The sequence below is a fragment of the Phasianus colchicus genome, chromosome 11 (assembly GCF_987193195.1).
Source record: "Phasianus colchicus chromosome 11, bPhaCol1.hap1.1, whole genome shotgun sequence".
NCBI classification, from domain to species: Eukaryota; Metazoa; Chordata; class Aves; order Galliformes; family Phasianidae; genus Phasianus; species Phasianus colchicus.
Genome location: NC_143446.1, coordinates 4,701,040 through 4,717,027, shown reverse-complemented (window position 1 = coordinate 4,717,027; position 15,988 = coordinate 4,701,040). Strand labels below are relative to the sequence as shown.

The 15,988-nt window shown below is 38.4% G+C and overlaps 1 protein-coding gene across 16 annotated transcripts in view; it reads right to left on the bottom strand.

The window, feature by feature from the left end:
- Window positions 1-15,988, bottom strand: part of ATP2B2 (ATPase plasma membrane Ca2+ transporting 2) — a 393,147-nt gene that overhangs the window by 181,088 nt on the left and 196,071 nt on the right. Inside the window, exon 1 of one of the 16 annotated variants that reach the window (XM_090148051.1) lies at window positions 7,609-7,629. The exons of the other annotated variants lie outside the window; for them this stretch is intronic. The gene's annotated coding sequence lies outside the window, so the exon portion shown is untranslated. Of the gene's footprint in view, window positions 1-7,608; window positions 7,630-15,988 lie in introns of those variants that run through there. 16 annotated transcript variants of the gene reach the window in all.

Here is a 15,988-nt window from a genome sequence, read left to right as displayed (position 1 = left end):
CCACAGCCAGATGACATTGTTATGCCCTATAATAACAGGACTAGTTTGAGGAACGCTGCAGTTCTGAAACAAGTGCCCCTTTTTATTGTATGATTGTTCAATTTGCAGAACATCTTTGGTGCTCAAGAACTAAATTTCCTTCAGAGAAAATGAAATGGAAGCCCTGCTACAGATTCACACGAAAAACACTCAGAACATACAGACCTGAAACAGTCGTAGGTTTCTGTAAAGCTTCCAGTCACATGTGAGCACTTTCAATCCAAAGGTTCAGACTACAACCAGTTCCAAGCAAAGCCCCAAGCTTGCACAGCTATAGGGGTCTCAGCACTGTTTGCTTCAAGCTATCGATCTGCTTCTAATGCACCAGATAATTTGCTGATGTTGGCACTTTCCAAACTCTATCTCCCCATCCTATCTCTACATTACTTTATTTCCCATGCCATCCTAAATAATTGTCTCAGCATTACTGATGATCGTGACCTCCTGCTTCCTATCCACAGATTCCTATTTAAACCTCACAGATTACCTTTCTGAATTATGGATGCAGAAGTAGGCGGACAGCTGTGTTTGACTCTTTCTGTTTAAAATTCTCTTAACAAGAGATTATTTGTTGAGCAGTGCATTTACTGCTGCTTTGTATCAAGCAAACTTCCATCTGCATACATTCTGTAACACCTTAGCTTATGCATTAGGTATAAGAACTACAGTCAAACACAGGCACCTGGGAATCTGGAATAAGAGTAAAATCTCGAAAGGGAAAAATACAAAAAAAGCCCCTTAAATAAAGGTCAAAATTTCAAAATCAAATTGTGTACATAGCAAGAAAAGCACCATTTCAGGCTTTTCAACTTTTATGGGGGGAAGAGGTATTACATAAGGCACGTGTACAAAGGCTACAACTGTAATGAAAGGACTTGGATCGGAAGACTGATTTTTAAAAAATCTCAGCAGAGGAAGAGAAACCCCAACACACTGAATCACAGGCACTTAACAGGAAGATAAGTCAGATATTGTTGTTATTACACAGTTCAATGTATCAGGTCAGCTAAAGTTCCCTTAAACCATTAGATCCTGAGAGTTTGGGGAACCTCCTGGCTGAAGGAGCATCTCACTCTGCCAGTGAGGCTTCCAAACAGAAGCCTCATGGCTGTCAGATCTGCAGCTGCAGAACCAACTCGTTCTCTGCTCCTACCCAACCTGGGCACTACCTCTACACTGGCTGTTGATCCCATGCACTGAGGCTTCTGAAGAATGAAGTGAGACATCTGTAAGGCCGCAGAATTGTACTGTACTTCCTATAGCAATTTTCCTCTCACAAGGGAGGGATTAGCAGTTACCTACCAGTTTTCATCCCCGTAACTTTAACCTGCCCACCCTGCACTTCAGAAGCATCAACTTCACGTCGAGTACACATTTCATCTTAGCTCATTTTTTTCTTTTTCTACAGTTCACTCCCAGACACAGGGTATTATCACAAGGTTATTATTGTACGTGCCGCTTACTATTTTATTGTGCATCCCTCACTAATTCCACTGCAGCATAATTCACCAAACAGAAGGTGACACTTCCAGGAATAACAACAGAACATAAATTAGGAAGCACTGTAAAAGCACTGCAGAAACAACTGCCAATTTCTGCGCGGCGAGAAGTGCACGGACTCAAGCAGTCAAGTGTCAGTCGACATCTTTTCCTTATTACCCTAACTTTAATATAATTTAACAAAGTAAATGGAAAACTCATCTAGAAATTTGGGGCAGGTCACTTGTCACTCTTGCAAGCAGCTCCATAATTATTTCTAAAAAGGAAGAGTTCTGGTGCTGTACCTCTGAAGTTTTTGGAATTCTCTATGAAAGACAAAAAGCTCTGCTTCCTTTCCTTCTCTCCTGTTCCTGTACCTTCAACATCCATATGAATTCCACTAGCTGGAATCGACTGAAGAGAACAAGAGCAAATGCAAATCTGTCATATAAAAATATCAAAAATATCATAAGGATAGCAAGTCTATCAAACTGCCAGAATCATCCACAACAACCATTAAGCTTGAACTGATATTCTAAATCTGTGTTCCAAGTGGGCCAGAGGACCCACTGATTCCACAGCACAACACTCTCACAGACTTCATGCATTTCTACCCCCAAAATTGATCTGAAATTAAAGGTTTCTTTTTAATTTATTTTTTTTCTTTTTTTCCCTCATCACAAAGCCTTAGGATAGGCTGAGTTGAAAGGAATCTATGGATGTTCTCTGGTCTAAATTCACTGTTCAAAGCAGGGCCAAATTTAGCCATGGAATAGCTTGCTCAGGGCTATATACAGCTGAGCTCTGGTCATCCCTGACAATGGAGAGACCATTCTGGACTTGTTCCCCTAATAAACCATCACACTGGGGAAAGAACTTTTTTATATTTAACAAGGATTTCCTTTGCTGCAGTTTGTCTTAATTGCCTCATCATTTTGTTAGCATTTCTCTGGAAAGACTATGGATCTACCTTCTTTTAAAATCCTGTACTGAGTAACTGAATTAATCAATAAAATCAAATCCAGTCAAACCATCTCTTCTCCAATCAACTGCAGCTCACTCAGCTGCTGCTTGCATGCCATGTGCTTCCCATCACTGTGACCCCCCCAGACACCCTGTAGGTCAGTGTCTGCTCTGTACTAAGGAGGTACAGATTGGAAGAGCTCCAGCTGCAACTTCAAGAGTTTTAGATAAGGGGGGAAGGAAAAAGAGTGCAGCTGATCTTTATTAAGGGGCTTAATGCCCAGATTTTGGCTCAAGCATCACGGAGATAGAATTTAAGTGTGACCTGCCAGACTAAATTGCTTTCATTGCTTATACAATGTTATTGTTTATACAATGCCTCAGAGACAGACCTTGCCAAAAGTCACTGGGAGCAGAATTTTCAGAATTAAGGATACATAAGGATGCATTAAGGATACACAAGGATCCTGGGAGGGAAAAAAAAAAAAAGAAAAAAAAAGAAAAAAGCTTATAATGAAGCATATTAATTTGCTCAAAAACTAAACCTAGAGTGTATTTTCAGAAACACATCTGAATCTCAAGGTCAAATGTTGCAAATGGAGATTAACTACCTATCTTACACACAGGATTATTCACATTAAAGATTCTTTTGAGAACTGCTTTCTTTCAGGCCGCAAGATACTGTAATTAAGGGACTTAACTCCCATCCAGGAAGGAGTCTGAGTTGTTTAGAATTTTTCATTCTTAATGCTGACCAGACAGCCTCATTAAAAATAATTATTTTTTTGAATATCAGGGGAAAAAAACACATCATTTTCCAAAATACTCTTTGCAATACTGCCTTCTGCAGTAATGGAAGCCATATACTATACAAGAGAAAAAATACCTAGAACTGAGCATGAAGTTTCAGGATCAGTGTAGGTCACTATCAAATTATTAGTTTCACTCATCTGTATTTTTTCTAAGAGGTACAGTTTGAAAAATGAGACTTTTGTGTTTGTCTGTGTATGTCTTCACCAATCAGGGCAGCTTTCAGGGATTAACTCAATCACCCAAGGGCGTTGCTGAGGGAAACATCTGAATATCACTGTGAGGTGGGTGAGAATCGCAGGCAAGAGGAAAACTGAGAAATGAAGGAGTCTTTAAACTATTTAAAGAGCAGGAGCAACATTTAAACCATTTCCAAATAACTGTAACCCAATGAGAGAGGATATGGAAAAGACTGATATTGATACAGGCCTTCACCCTGGCATCCGGGTGAAAGAAAATCTGATGATATTGCTTTGTAGCATGGCTTTCCCGTGCTGTCTTAGGTTACAAGCATCCTCATCTCTGCTCCTCAGGTGCCTATATACTGTCAAATCTTGCCAGTTTGGCTGTCTTGTCCAAATATGAACATCATTACAGCCTGCCTGCATAGTTTCAAAAAACCAGAACCACTAAACATTAAAAACACAAATGTTACAGAGAATGCAGATGTGTGTGTGTGGTGATTCAGGATCACGGAAAACATGTTAAAATTTACCACCTATGTTTGCCAAAAACATGTATTCTGACTAAATGACTGGGCAGTGAGATACAATAGTCTTTGAAAGGTAAATTCAATTAAGATTAGATTTGGGAGACTTGAAAGTCACCCAAAAGAAGTTTCAGAAATAACTGAACGGCGTACAAAGGTGCTCTGAAACAAATTTTCTGTTATGATGCATATGGATTTTGCAACACTTACAGATCCCATTAGCAGCAATGAGAAGTCTAGGGCTTAATCCACATTGCACATTATCACTGAAATGTTCCTTATTTAATTAATGAAGAAAATACGAATACTCTTTTCAGTTGATTTTTACAACATTAAATTGTTCCACAGATGCTCTTAGTGTTGCACATAAGGCTCCAATACAATCATACCTTCACCTCAGCTGAAATCTGGCCCCTTAATTATCAGCAACTGTTAAGAACTGACATTTCTTCCTCCATATTAGAAGTACACCTTCCTCACAAAGACTCGTAACTCTTGGAGGGCTTCATATCTTCACTAAGCAATTACAGCTTGTTCGTGTTCTATTTTGTGGTAACAACAGTTTTCTTAACCTTGAGAAAATTCTGCATCATTATTCTAATTGCAAGAAGTGGGAGTATATGAAATGCTTCTATAACAAAGAAAAGAAACTGAGATGGCAGATAGATGAAATTTTATGCTGCAAAATGACACAAGTTGAAGTAACGAAATACTACCACTGTGACTTACCCAGGTAGGAGTCAGCTGCTCTAAATAAAAAAGAACTGCCTTATTTTAATCCTGTTCTGGTGCTGTCAAGTCAATAGCAAGTATTATGCTTTTACAAATTAAAGCCACAGAAATTTTAATTGCTATAAAACAAAGACAGGCAGAATGATGCATTTTAGAACAACAAACCCAGCAAAGGAGACCTTTCCCTTGTGTCCTGACATACAGTCGTGATGAAAAATGCATTCAGTTTCCTATGTAACTTACACTTTAGCTAATAAGACCAAACATGACAACAGTGCATTTCAATACTAAGCTATTTACAAGAGAACCTGGAAGGTGGGCTACCTATGGAGCCAGCTGTCAAACCAAACATGGAGAAATCCTCAATGCCATAATGCTTTACCTGTTTAAGCCCTCAAAGACGTCGAGGTGTCTCTACTAGAAAAACTGGAAAGTTTTTATTTAAAACACACAATTACACAGGATTTTGTCAAGTATTGGAAGCTTCAGCGAAACCTGATGAGAAGCTTATGTGCGTACCTGCTTTTAGTGGGCAGAAGTGAGACATCATAGTGATCTCTTCCTTGGAAGAAACCTCTAGATACATATGCAACTGGAAATGCCTTAGCACCATCTGAATCCATGCTTGAATCCATGTTTTCAACTTTTCCTTTCTTCTACAAGCAGAGATTTCTCTATGTTGTACTTCGGTAACCCCTTATATAATTCCAGGACTTCTTTATTTTAAAATACATATAAGATATTCTGAGTTTGAGCACAGAGATAACCAAGTAGTCAAACAAATCTGAATGCTTCTTAAACCCACTTTTCTCTTTTGACAACTGTCTGAGAACAGAGAGTGCAGTGAGCTGTTCCTCCTTCAGATTTAGCCTCAGCCTTTGTGGCAATTCCTTCCTGCACACCAACACTCACAGCTGGCTCTGCCCATTCAAGTGGAAAGGGACAACGAACGTGGTTTGGCCGTCCCATTCTCCTAACTAATTACCAGCTTTGGTGCTACACTGAAGTTACAGAAAGGGAGAACTGAACACACTTCTGAACAGAGAACCCACCATCAGTGTCACCTATGATTAGAATGATTTTTAATCCATACTTGCACTTCTCCCCAGAAACAGGAGCTGCAACACCCCTACATTTCACACCATTTTCTGATGAGAGCCCAGGCAGCTGGGATGCCCTGAGTCCATGTGAGGCTCTGGGGTTGCTCGTGTATCTGGTTGACATGGGATTTTTCTGAAATTAGAACAGTGCCCCATTTTCAATAAAGCCTACAAAATTCCCGGGTTGTCCCTGTTAGCAAGGACACTCCTTGAAAATTAGGACATCCGATAACCTGAAAGAAGGAGGGTAATTAGTCACACATCTCCACAACCTTTTCTCCTAAAGAAACAGTGATAAAAGTAAACTCATATTAGAATATCTTTAAATGCATTATTATGCAATACTAGTTACATAACCCTGCTTTATCAACTTGGGGTATTTTCAGGCAGAATGCAGTTTCACAGACATGCCCACATACAAGCATTTTTAAAAGAATGGATCGTTTCTCTCAGAGGGGATGAGAAAGCTTTGGTCTTAGATACATTTTCAGCTAAATTGATAAATGGCACATTGCCTGCCTATGTTTCAGACGTAACTTGAAGCCTTAAAAATAAACATATTTTTGAAAATCCCTTTTCAGCTAAATCTTTTCAGAGAAGTTATAAAATTCATCCAGGCATTTGCAAATCCAAATACATCAGCCTATCAAGACATTCTGTATCATTTGCATTTCAGCTAAAAGTGAAATGTGAATGCATTCAAAATTCAAGTACAAGCAAAATTTGAAGACAAAACACGACAGCTTGCAAAACGGTGCTGTATTTTATCAAAAATCATTCTTTTATCTTCTTTCCTCTCTCCCTGTGAGCAGGACATTGATGTGTTACACGCTCTCCTAAAACACTTAGCCTAATTTCATTCAGCTAACAGGTTTGGTCAGTTCAGGCAGAAATATAACCTCCAAACTAAATATCTGAGTATTGTTTTTAACAGTGCCTAAGCTCAAGTTAAAGACAAATAAAATTCACAGCTCCCAAATGCGTCTGAAAGTAAGAAAAGAATGAAACAACAGCAAATGTGAAATTCTGACAGGACAAGATCTGGTCCTGAGTGCATTTTTAACAAGTTATGCTCAAATATAAAGCAGGTACATTGTCAATACATAAATGCACAAGAAGTACAATCATTATTTGATAACATTCATTAATAAGTTGTTTTTTTCCTTCCCGAATAGTTTCTTTTGATGCCACATAATACTGAACATTTACTGTTAGCTATGGATTTCAGACAAATATCACATTTTATAAGCTAAAATGTATGCTATCTGATAATTGTTAATAACAATATAAGCAGTTTATTAATATTTCACAAAGAACATCACTAGGTAATAAATCCTGGAAAAAAAAAATAGTAATAGTTCAGTTTTTCTTTTACATACATGGTTCTATTTTCATAAACTTTTCCTATCATCATTGTTTCTAAAATTGAAACGTAAGGACATTTTCAAAGCAATTATCATTTGCCTTCTGGCTCTGCAAACTAATTCCCTCTCATTAGCCCACATATCTGCCTCATGACTCAAGTTACCACTCCTCATACACACTGCTTGTGTACCTTCCCCCCAAAATACAAAATATTGTTTAGACAGCATAAAATTATCCTGAGGGACAGCAAAGTATAGCAGGAAAGTTACCATTAAAAGCATTAGGCTCCCATACCTGAAATCCTCTGACCACTGGGATTGTATTACTGACTGAGGAGATAAATAATGCAAGTGAGGCACAGCTACCCATTACAGCAAGAAGGCATAAATGACCATAATATGATGTACTTACCTAAGGCTAACTCCGGAGTGGTCTGAACATGTGTCAGGAGAGACACACCTTTCCTACAAGGGGAGCACACTCTCTCCACCCCCTATAGATTTCCCTCTCCCCTCCCTCCCTCCTCTCCTGGCTGCTCACTGCCTAGAGGACAGAGGCAGTAGAAGCTCTGCGCTCCTGCGTGCAACACACAGCACAGGGCAACACAAAGCACACAGGAGGTAATTGCTTTCTTTTATTAACAAATCCTGAAAAATCAAGTGACATTTCTATAGTTTTCCATTCTGGATTATTTAAGCTGTCTTGCAAAATTCACTAGCTTGCGAAGGAAGACAGCAAAGCAAGTGGCCACCGGGTTCCTTTGCCCTGGCAGTTCCCATTCTCCTGATGTTTTAATGCACAGTGCCTGCTCACAGGAATAAAGCCCAGGCTCTGTGCACACCTCAGGCTACAGAGCCAGAGAAAAGACAGTTTTTAATTGTGTGCAAAATTAAGCAAAACGCTCAACGCCCGCTGAAGCTGAAAGCATAAACCAGAAATAATGACTTTTCAAAACCACTATCAGGATACGCTACCAAACTGCCAGAAAGCTAATGGAGTTCCAAGCACTTTTATTTTAAAATATTTTCTATGAAAATGAAGACTAATAGCAAGAACAGTCTATACAACAAAGGGTACCTTGCAAGTCATCTGTTCTGGAAACATTCTGGCCAGCAAGTGGTCGTGGGTTCAACAGAAGGCAGATTAAGCACAAGATCAACGTGAACTCTGGCCTCCCTCTTGCTGAGGCCCTGCCACATGGTTTTGACACCTTTGTAAGTCTTTCTACTTGTGTAAAACCTGCCAAAAACTGAACTGCAACTGTGTACAGAAGTACACATCTATTCATCCACACACAGTCTCTGTTTTGGGGACGTCTGCTCTGAACCACTCACTCCACGGTTTGCCTTGCACTGCAATGCGCCTGAGCAACAAAATGAGTGCCTCTGCATCAACACCAAAGAGGCTCAGTTGTGCAGAACCACCTAATACTGTTCTAACATTAAAACACCAAGCTTTCAAAACCCATTAATTTCTCACAGATAAACATTTTAACCCATCATTAAAAGACAGAACTGTGATTAGAAAGAAAAAAAAAGGATTATAAAATATCCAAAGGGAGGAAGGCTTTTAGTGAAGCTTTTTTTAAAAAAAATTATCCTCAAATTATCTCAGTAAAAGTTATTACACTTTAATGGATGCCAGCTATATTTATCAGCCACGCTACGCAGAAGTGACAAAATGGGTTTCTGGTACCCTTAAGTGACAATTCTTTGCATATGTACAGCTAAGCATTTTCTCCCATATGATTAATAAACATCTTGCATTACAGTCTGTATGTGAAGATAAGCATTGTTGGACTTCTGATTTAGAAGATCAAATTCTACAAATTAATGGGTTCTGATCAGAATTAAATCTGATTTCACAGGCAGACGCCTCCAGTTAAGGTAAAGAACAGTCCAAGATGCTTAGTTTTGTAAGTGAATTAAAAAAAAAAAAAAAGACTCCAAAAAAGATAACTTAACTTCAGATTATTTAACATTATGTAAAAATACTTCATAACGTTACGGTAAGAAAATATGGCACTACATAACTTGTTACATTTAAAACATGCAAATGATTTAAAATAAAATTATACTTCAAAAAGAAAGCAGTATGTGCAGCATCCATAAAATATTCCAAAGTAGTGAGAAGAAATTGCTGTAAGATGACTCATTTCTTAAATCTAAGTGATAAATACGATAAAGATTTGTGGTAGGAATCAACCTAATCATCTATTTAACATCACATATTTTTATTCAAATTTCATGCCCACAAAAGAACTTGAGCAAGGAAGCACTGCAATAAATTGCTGGGTTCCCTATTCTTATGCAGAATGTTATAGCAAGCCTGCCTTTTGAACAAATACACATCTTAGCACGTGTCTTACTGGAGTCCTGCAAATATTCTCTGCTCATTTGCATTAAAAACACAGGTGTATCCTGAGAAATACTTCCAATTCTGCCCCATAGCCACTTACACTTCAACCCACTTTCCCAAAGCACAGTGTTTGCTGCTAAAGGAGGAGTTTGCTCCGTCACTCATTGCCACACACCCAGGACTTCCACTCACTCCAGTGATGCACAGGCAAACTCTTACCATGCATTCCTTACTGGTTTTGCTGACAAGAAACTCTAGGGAGGATTTGCCCGTATTGTGCAGCAAACTGTGCAGCTTATTTAGAGCAGAGAAAAATTGACCAGTAAATATATCACACCATTATTCAAAGCCCAAATGGCACTGTGACCTGCAAAAGCACAGAATGAACCCAGCACAGCCAGCCAAGGCACAGCCGTGCCCCATACATGTGAACAATGAGTGCCCATGCTCAGAGGAGGCTGTGCCCACACAGGGACAGGGAATGGCACTTCAAGGCAAACACATTAGTTTTGGGAAGTCATTTTTGTCACTGCTTTAAACGTACGTGTGAAGCTCAGTGTTCCACCATATTAGAGAAATAATCTGCGTTAGCCAGATGTCTGCAACTTATCCTTTTTGAATCTATTAAGAATCACGACCCCAGAATGTGATCCTTCACCATGTTTTATTAATCACTTATGCAAGAAAACACGCAGGGGAAGTAAGAACCAAATGAATCACATCCACAGTAGAACTGCTTGGAAGTAGTGAATTTGGCAAAGAGTAACCACAAAACAGCGGGCATGTTTACTTGTATTTCCATAAAATTACCTGTATTTCCTTAAATTTAGCAGTGCAGTCTCAAATTTAAGAACAAAACATCTCATTTTAAAGAGCATTTAAAAGAAATTAGGATTTTTGCAGAACTGCCCACCCTAGGCCTGAAATAAAAAGCAATTTTGATTAAATCAATATGGCTGCATTCATTACAGTTTCAGAGGTGACCTTTACATCCAATCTTCCATTTCTCATCTTCCGAACAATTTTCCTTACACCAATTACTTTTCAGCAGTAAGAACCATGAATTATGAAAACAGCTACTAGATAGGCAGCACATAAGCAGGTGACCTTCTGAAAATCACTTCTGAGCTCTGTATTTAATAACCAAGTGTCTGCTGTACCCCAGCATTCCTCAAATATTTGTCCTAAACGTCGCAATTCAAAAACTGTGCATGTGAAGGAATTCAGCCTTACCTATAAGGAAGGTTAAAAACAAACTCATCTCTACAGATTTGTTGTGCTGCTGCAGCAGTATTTAAGACACAGCGCTGCAGCACATTTTTCAGACACACAGATAGCAAGCAAGCAGTAATATTTTATGAAGGTGTCAAGTTGCTGCCCCCAAAGGTAACTGATAACTGCAAGGCAGCCATTATCTCTCCAGACTTTAACAAATAGAAAAACCTCTAATACAGTGTTGAACATCATTATGAAAAACTAGCATACAAACACAACCATTTAAAACTCTTTGTGCAGGTCAGATGTAGCTCCTGTTCTGAGCAATGGCATGAAATGCTGAGGTATTCACCAGTACTCACTAACGAGTCTCAGTCAGCAAGAGCAACCTTTGCCACGGTTTGGAAGCATGCAAAAAAAAATGCATATTTGCTAGTTTTTAAGGCTCTGTAAATTACTCTTTTTCAGGGGAACCATACAGATGTTCTAAGTACTTTATTTGCTTTTTAGGTAGATGAAACAATGAAAGCCTAAGTTGCAGAACCCCTTTCAACCTCAGCAATACAGGCATAATTATATGCCTGTGTTAGATCTCTTAAATCAAGAGAACCATATTTAAGTATTTTGTTTGTGTACTTCCGTGCTCGGACTATTCTTACATTCTCAGATCATCCCCCACTATACTTACTCCATAATTATGACAATGGAAATACACAAACTATAATAATAACCTCCCAAACGTTCGAGCAGAATGAGCACAACTTCAAAAATGTGCTCCTCTGGTTTAAGAAGGACTACTAAACCTAGTAAGCCTTCTTCAAAGAGTGAAGTGAGAGTCCCAATAACATATTCAAGTTGATACACTCCGACTCCAGGAACACAATCAGCACACTGCGTACATACACAGATAATTATATATTCATTAAGATTGGAAAAGACCACTAAGATCATCTAGTCTAAGTGCCAACCCATCCCCACTGAACCATGTCCCTCAGTGCATATTCATGTCTAAACATATATATCTGTACACCAGAAAATTCAAAGTCAGACATCTCAACACGAGCAAGGTGCATGTTGGCTGAACCTGTAAGGACCTGAGATGTGCAAGGAACATGACAAATGCTCCTCCACCAGCCCAGCAAAGTTTAAAGACCAGCACACAGCACGTAGTTCATCCACATGGGATTTACAAGATTAGATTTCTGGAACTGTGCAAGCCATTGAAAGTTTTCAGATTCCTCTCAAAGCTCCTAGTGGCAGCAGAAGACATTCAGCTTACAAAGCTGATAAGCCCTGTACTGATGACTTGCAAACAAATCTCCTAAGAAACTTAAACAGTAGCTCCTCACTGAGCAATTATGTGCTTAGTTCAGTTAAATGAACACAGACTAGTCTGCCTGTGTTTATTAACATCTGCTTTGCTTTTATTATCAAGTGCCAATTGCATTATAAAAAAGAAATTCTGACCCTTTCCTAAAGAGGGGGAAAAAAAAAAAAAAGAAAAAAAAAAAAAAGAAAGGTTAAGGCAGTTTAAATAAAAGAGAATAAAGAATTCCTGACTGGATTCATAGGACTAGCCATTACAAATCTCAACATATTTCTGGAGAAGATAGCTTTGTAGTGAATGGAGCGGTACAACTGTTCTATTTATTTTTATTCAATTGATCGAGGAGCCCAGTAACTACTTAACCTTCAGCAAATGCAGTACAACTGCTTCTCTGAATACCCTGCACATGTTTTCTCTGGCATTTGCATGAAATTCGGGGACATTCAGCACTTTCAGTGGCAAACGAGAGAGAATGAAGTCTGTCAGCACCCCTACTACAGTCCCTCATATTTTACAGATTCAGAATGATTCCTGTTTAAGAAATCATTGCATTTCTTTGAAATTCAAGTACGTTACTCCCCAGGTATCTGATTCCCCAGAGTCACTTTTCAAACCATTTCCTGCTTACATGTGACCCAAGAAATAGATAACGGCTTGGGGAAAAACCCAAACTGCCCACTGACATGTTACTGACAGCCAGCAGCAGGAGAGTGGCTCATCTTCCCTTGCATCAAACCATTTGCTTTAAAAGAAAGCAAAGTCCTTCATCATCTTGAAAATTAGAATTGGTCCAGCAGAACTTCAGAAACATGTATTTAAAATAGAATTAAAACATTCTCTCTCCTAAATATGAAACACGACAAAGAAAAGTCATCCTTAAAATTTCAGATTGACTCCAGGAAAATTTACACGTATGAAGCTGCATCTGTAAAATTGTAAAATCCCACAAACATCTTCTCAGAACATCTGTTATTCAGTGTAAAAACAAGTGTGCATGTAATAACTTTTCTGTATGTGCACTCTGAACAGTAGGGCTAATTTTCAGTTCACCAAGCAGAATGCAGAAATGCACAAGACAATCATTTCTTGCTGAGACTTGAGATTAACACGAACCAATTAATCAATGAAAATTGAGCATATTAATCATATAGTTCATTTTCTTCCTAGCTTTCCCTCCCATATTTGTATTAGTTACCTAAGTATCTTATTAAAAATTATGTATAGAGAAGGAAATGATGGCCAATATAACTTAAAAATAAGGTTGAAAAACCTCCTAAATCAATTTCCAGTAAAAAGAGAAAATCTTAAGACTACTTACAAAAATTATATTTAAAAAGGCAAGAATTTCTCAAAAAAATATCACCTTTCCTACAGCTTTTCATATTCTGTAGCTGTGGGAGTGATCTGTAGAATAGTTAAGGCATCGTAAAGCATTTGACTTGTAACATATACAATGGAAACTACTATTCTAAAGCAGAAGCTTTATAATTATCAAGAACACTGAAGCATAAACCATTTATAATATTTTAAAACTTATTTATAAATAATGAGTGAATGACATTGATGTGGAACGCTTTTTCAATCCTCGAGGAACAGCACGAATGGCTTTTCATATTTATTTTAACCACAAAACGGCCAAAAATAAGAGAAGACTGTGTAGAACAGGAAAAGCTATTTCTAAAGATATTCTCATCTTTGAATCACAAGTTCAGCACGAGAGGCTGCTCAAGGCAATTCATACAGGCCCACAGCGTTTCCACAGTAGTAAAGTGACATAAATGCTTTCACAATGGCCCAAAGGTATTCCCTTCATACTTCTAATGTACATGGGCATGGATTTTCCTTCAATGAAAGAGCATTTTAGCACAAAGAAGTAGATATTTCCAGCACGTTTTTCATCTTTATTTACTTTGTGAGAAAAATGTGTTATTTTGCAGGCTATTGAGCTTGTCCAGGCAAAATTGTCTTTATAAAAAAAAAAAAAAGTCCCAATGCACGACATAAAAATCACTTACACAGGTCATGGCAGACATTTCTTGTCTGGTCATTGGATTCAGAATTTCCTCCTAGTTAGGCTACTGTTCAGTAATTTGCTCCTGATTTAGAAGGAGGAGCCTGAGCAAAGCAGAGCACGTTCACATGTTAAACTTTTGGCTGAGGCCAAAACACTGAACCATGGATTTATTTTTTTTCAATGTAGGCTGAATTTGTGCCTACATTGTTTTAAAAACAGACACCAAAAGCTGCCATGGTTAGCACTTCTTGTTTTTCACTACCAGGAAGAAAACAGCAAATATGAACCCCCCCCTTTCCACCTTGACATGCAAAAATCCATTTTGACCATCAAAAAGTTATCTCTGAAGGAAATATTGGATGCACTTTGTGTATTGTGTTATATTATGGCTGTGTTTTTCAGGAAGACAAAAATTAACCTAAAAAAATAATTAGCATGCCAAAATATCAAAGAAGAATTAAACATCCAAGTCACACCTTTTGTATCTCTGTAATATATACCTACACACAAAGTGTGGAAATTTTGATATAAGTTTCAATTTGGTTAACGATGCACTGCTAATTGTTGGTTTTTATTATGTTACATTATGAACTGTAAAAACATGGCCTGCACAGACAGAATCATAATTGCATTCTCCTCCATAAACAACCTAAAATGCTAAACTTCACAAACTGCTTCTACTGGCAGATTTAAAAACAGCAAAAATGCTCTCCGGAATCACTGGCAAAAGCACTGTGAAGGGGTGTGCCAAAGTTTCTCTGTTGCAGTGTGTAAACTGACTGCCTTTATACCTGTCTCAGCATATATTGGAAATTCATAACCACAGTAAGACTCACGGTGTTCCTCCATGGCCCCTTCTGAATGCATCCTGACCTGTATGCAACACAAGGGAAAAAGAAACAGAGGGAGGGGCAGGCTCCTACTCTCACAGGCAGGACTTGAAGGTACATCATCTCAACAAACAGGAACGGATGGTCCCACACGTCCCCTGCCTCCCCCAGATCATTTGTTTCACACCTCCTGGAGCAGAATGCGAGGCACAGCACAAATCTTCACATGCTTCTCTGATTAGATGGGCACAGTACACTGCAAGCATGGCTTATTAATAGAGCAGGGCTCAGAATGTGAGGAAAACTACGAAATAAAGGATGCTATGTATGGATGAATGTACTGCAAAAACACCAGTGATTGACACAAAGCTTGAAATTTTTCTATTTCTATTAGATTATAGCAATGGTGCAAACTCCCCCAACACCTAGGTCAACCTGAAAAGTTGTCATATGATACAGGAGCAGATTCAGTCCTCCAGATGATCCCAATTCCTAGGTTTAGGTGGGAAGGTTGTTTGGTTTGGGTTTTTTTGTTTTTGTTTTTTGCAGAACTGGAACAAGATTCTCCTTAAGCAATGAAATGTAGACATCTGGACATTTTGAGTGTCAGCTACTCCAAAGCCACTTGCAGGAATGAAAAAGCTCCTACCAGCTTCACTATCCAATCTCTCATACATAGAATCATAGAATTGCTCAGTGGCATTTCTTTGTAATGACCTATTGCTTCTCTATTTGTTCCATCCACCTGTTACCTCTGATCCTTAAGTTGGGAACAGCAGACTTCAAAAGAGCCCCTTGACAGTTGGACTACATGACCTTAATGGTCTTTTCCAACCTTAGTGATTCTGTGATTCTATGATTCTCACCATATTGAAAGTGGCCAGGATTTACAATTCCAGAATTATTCTTCCTGATGCCTTGGATTTGTTTTAGAATACAAATGCCTGATTTCATCTTTTGCTCAATGTTATTCGTGAGTAGTTACCTTCACTTTGGTTTGTTCTTTACCTTAATTTGAATCATTTTACATTTTCTTTATTTGATTCT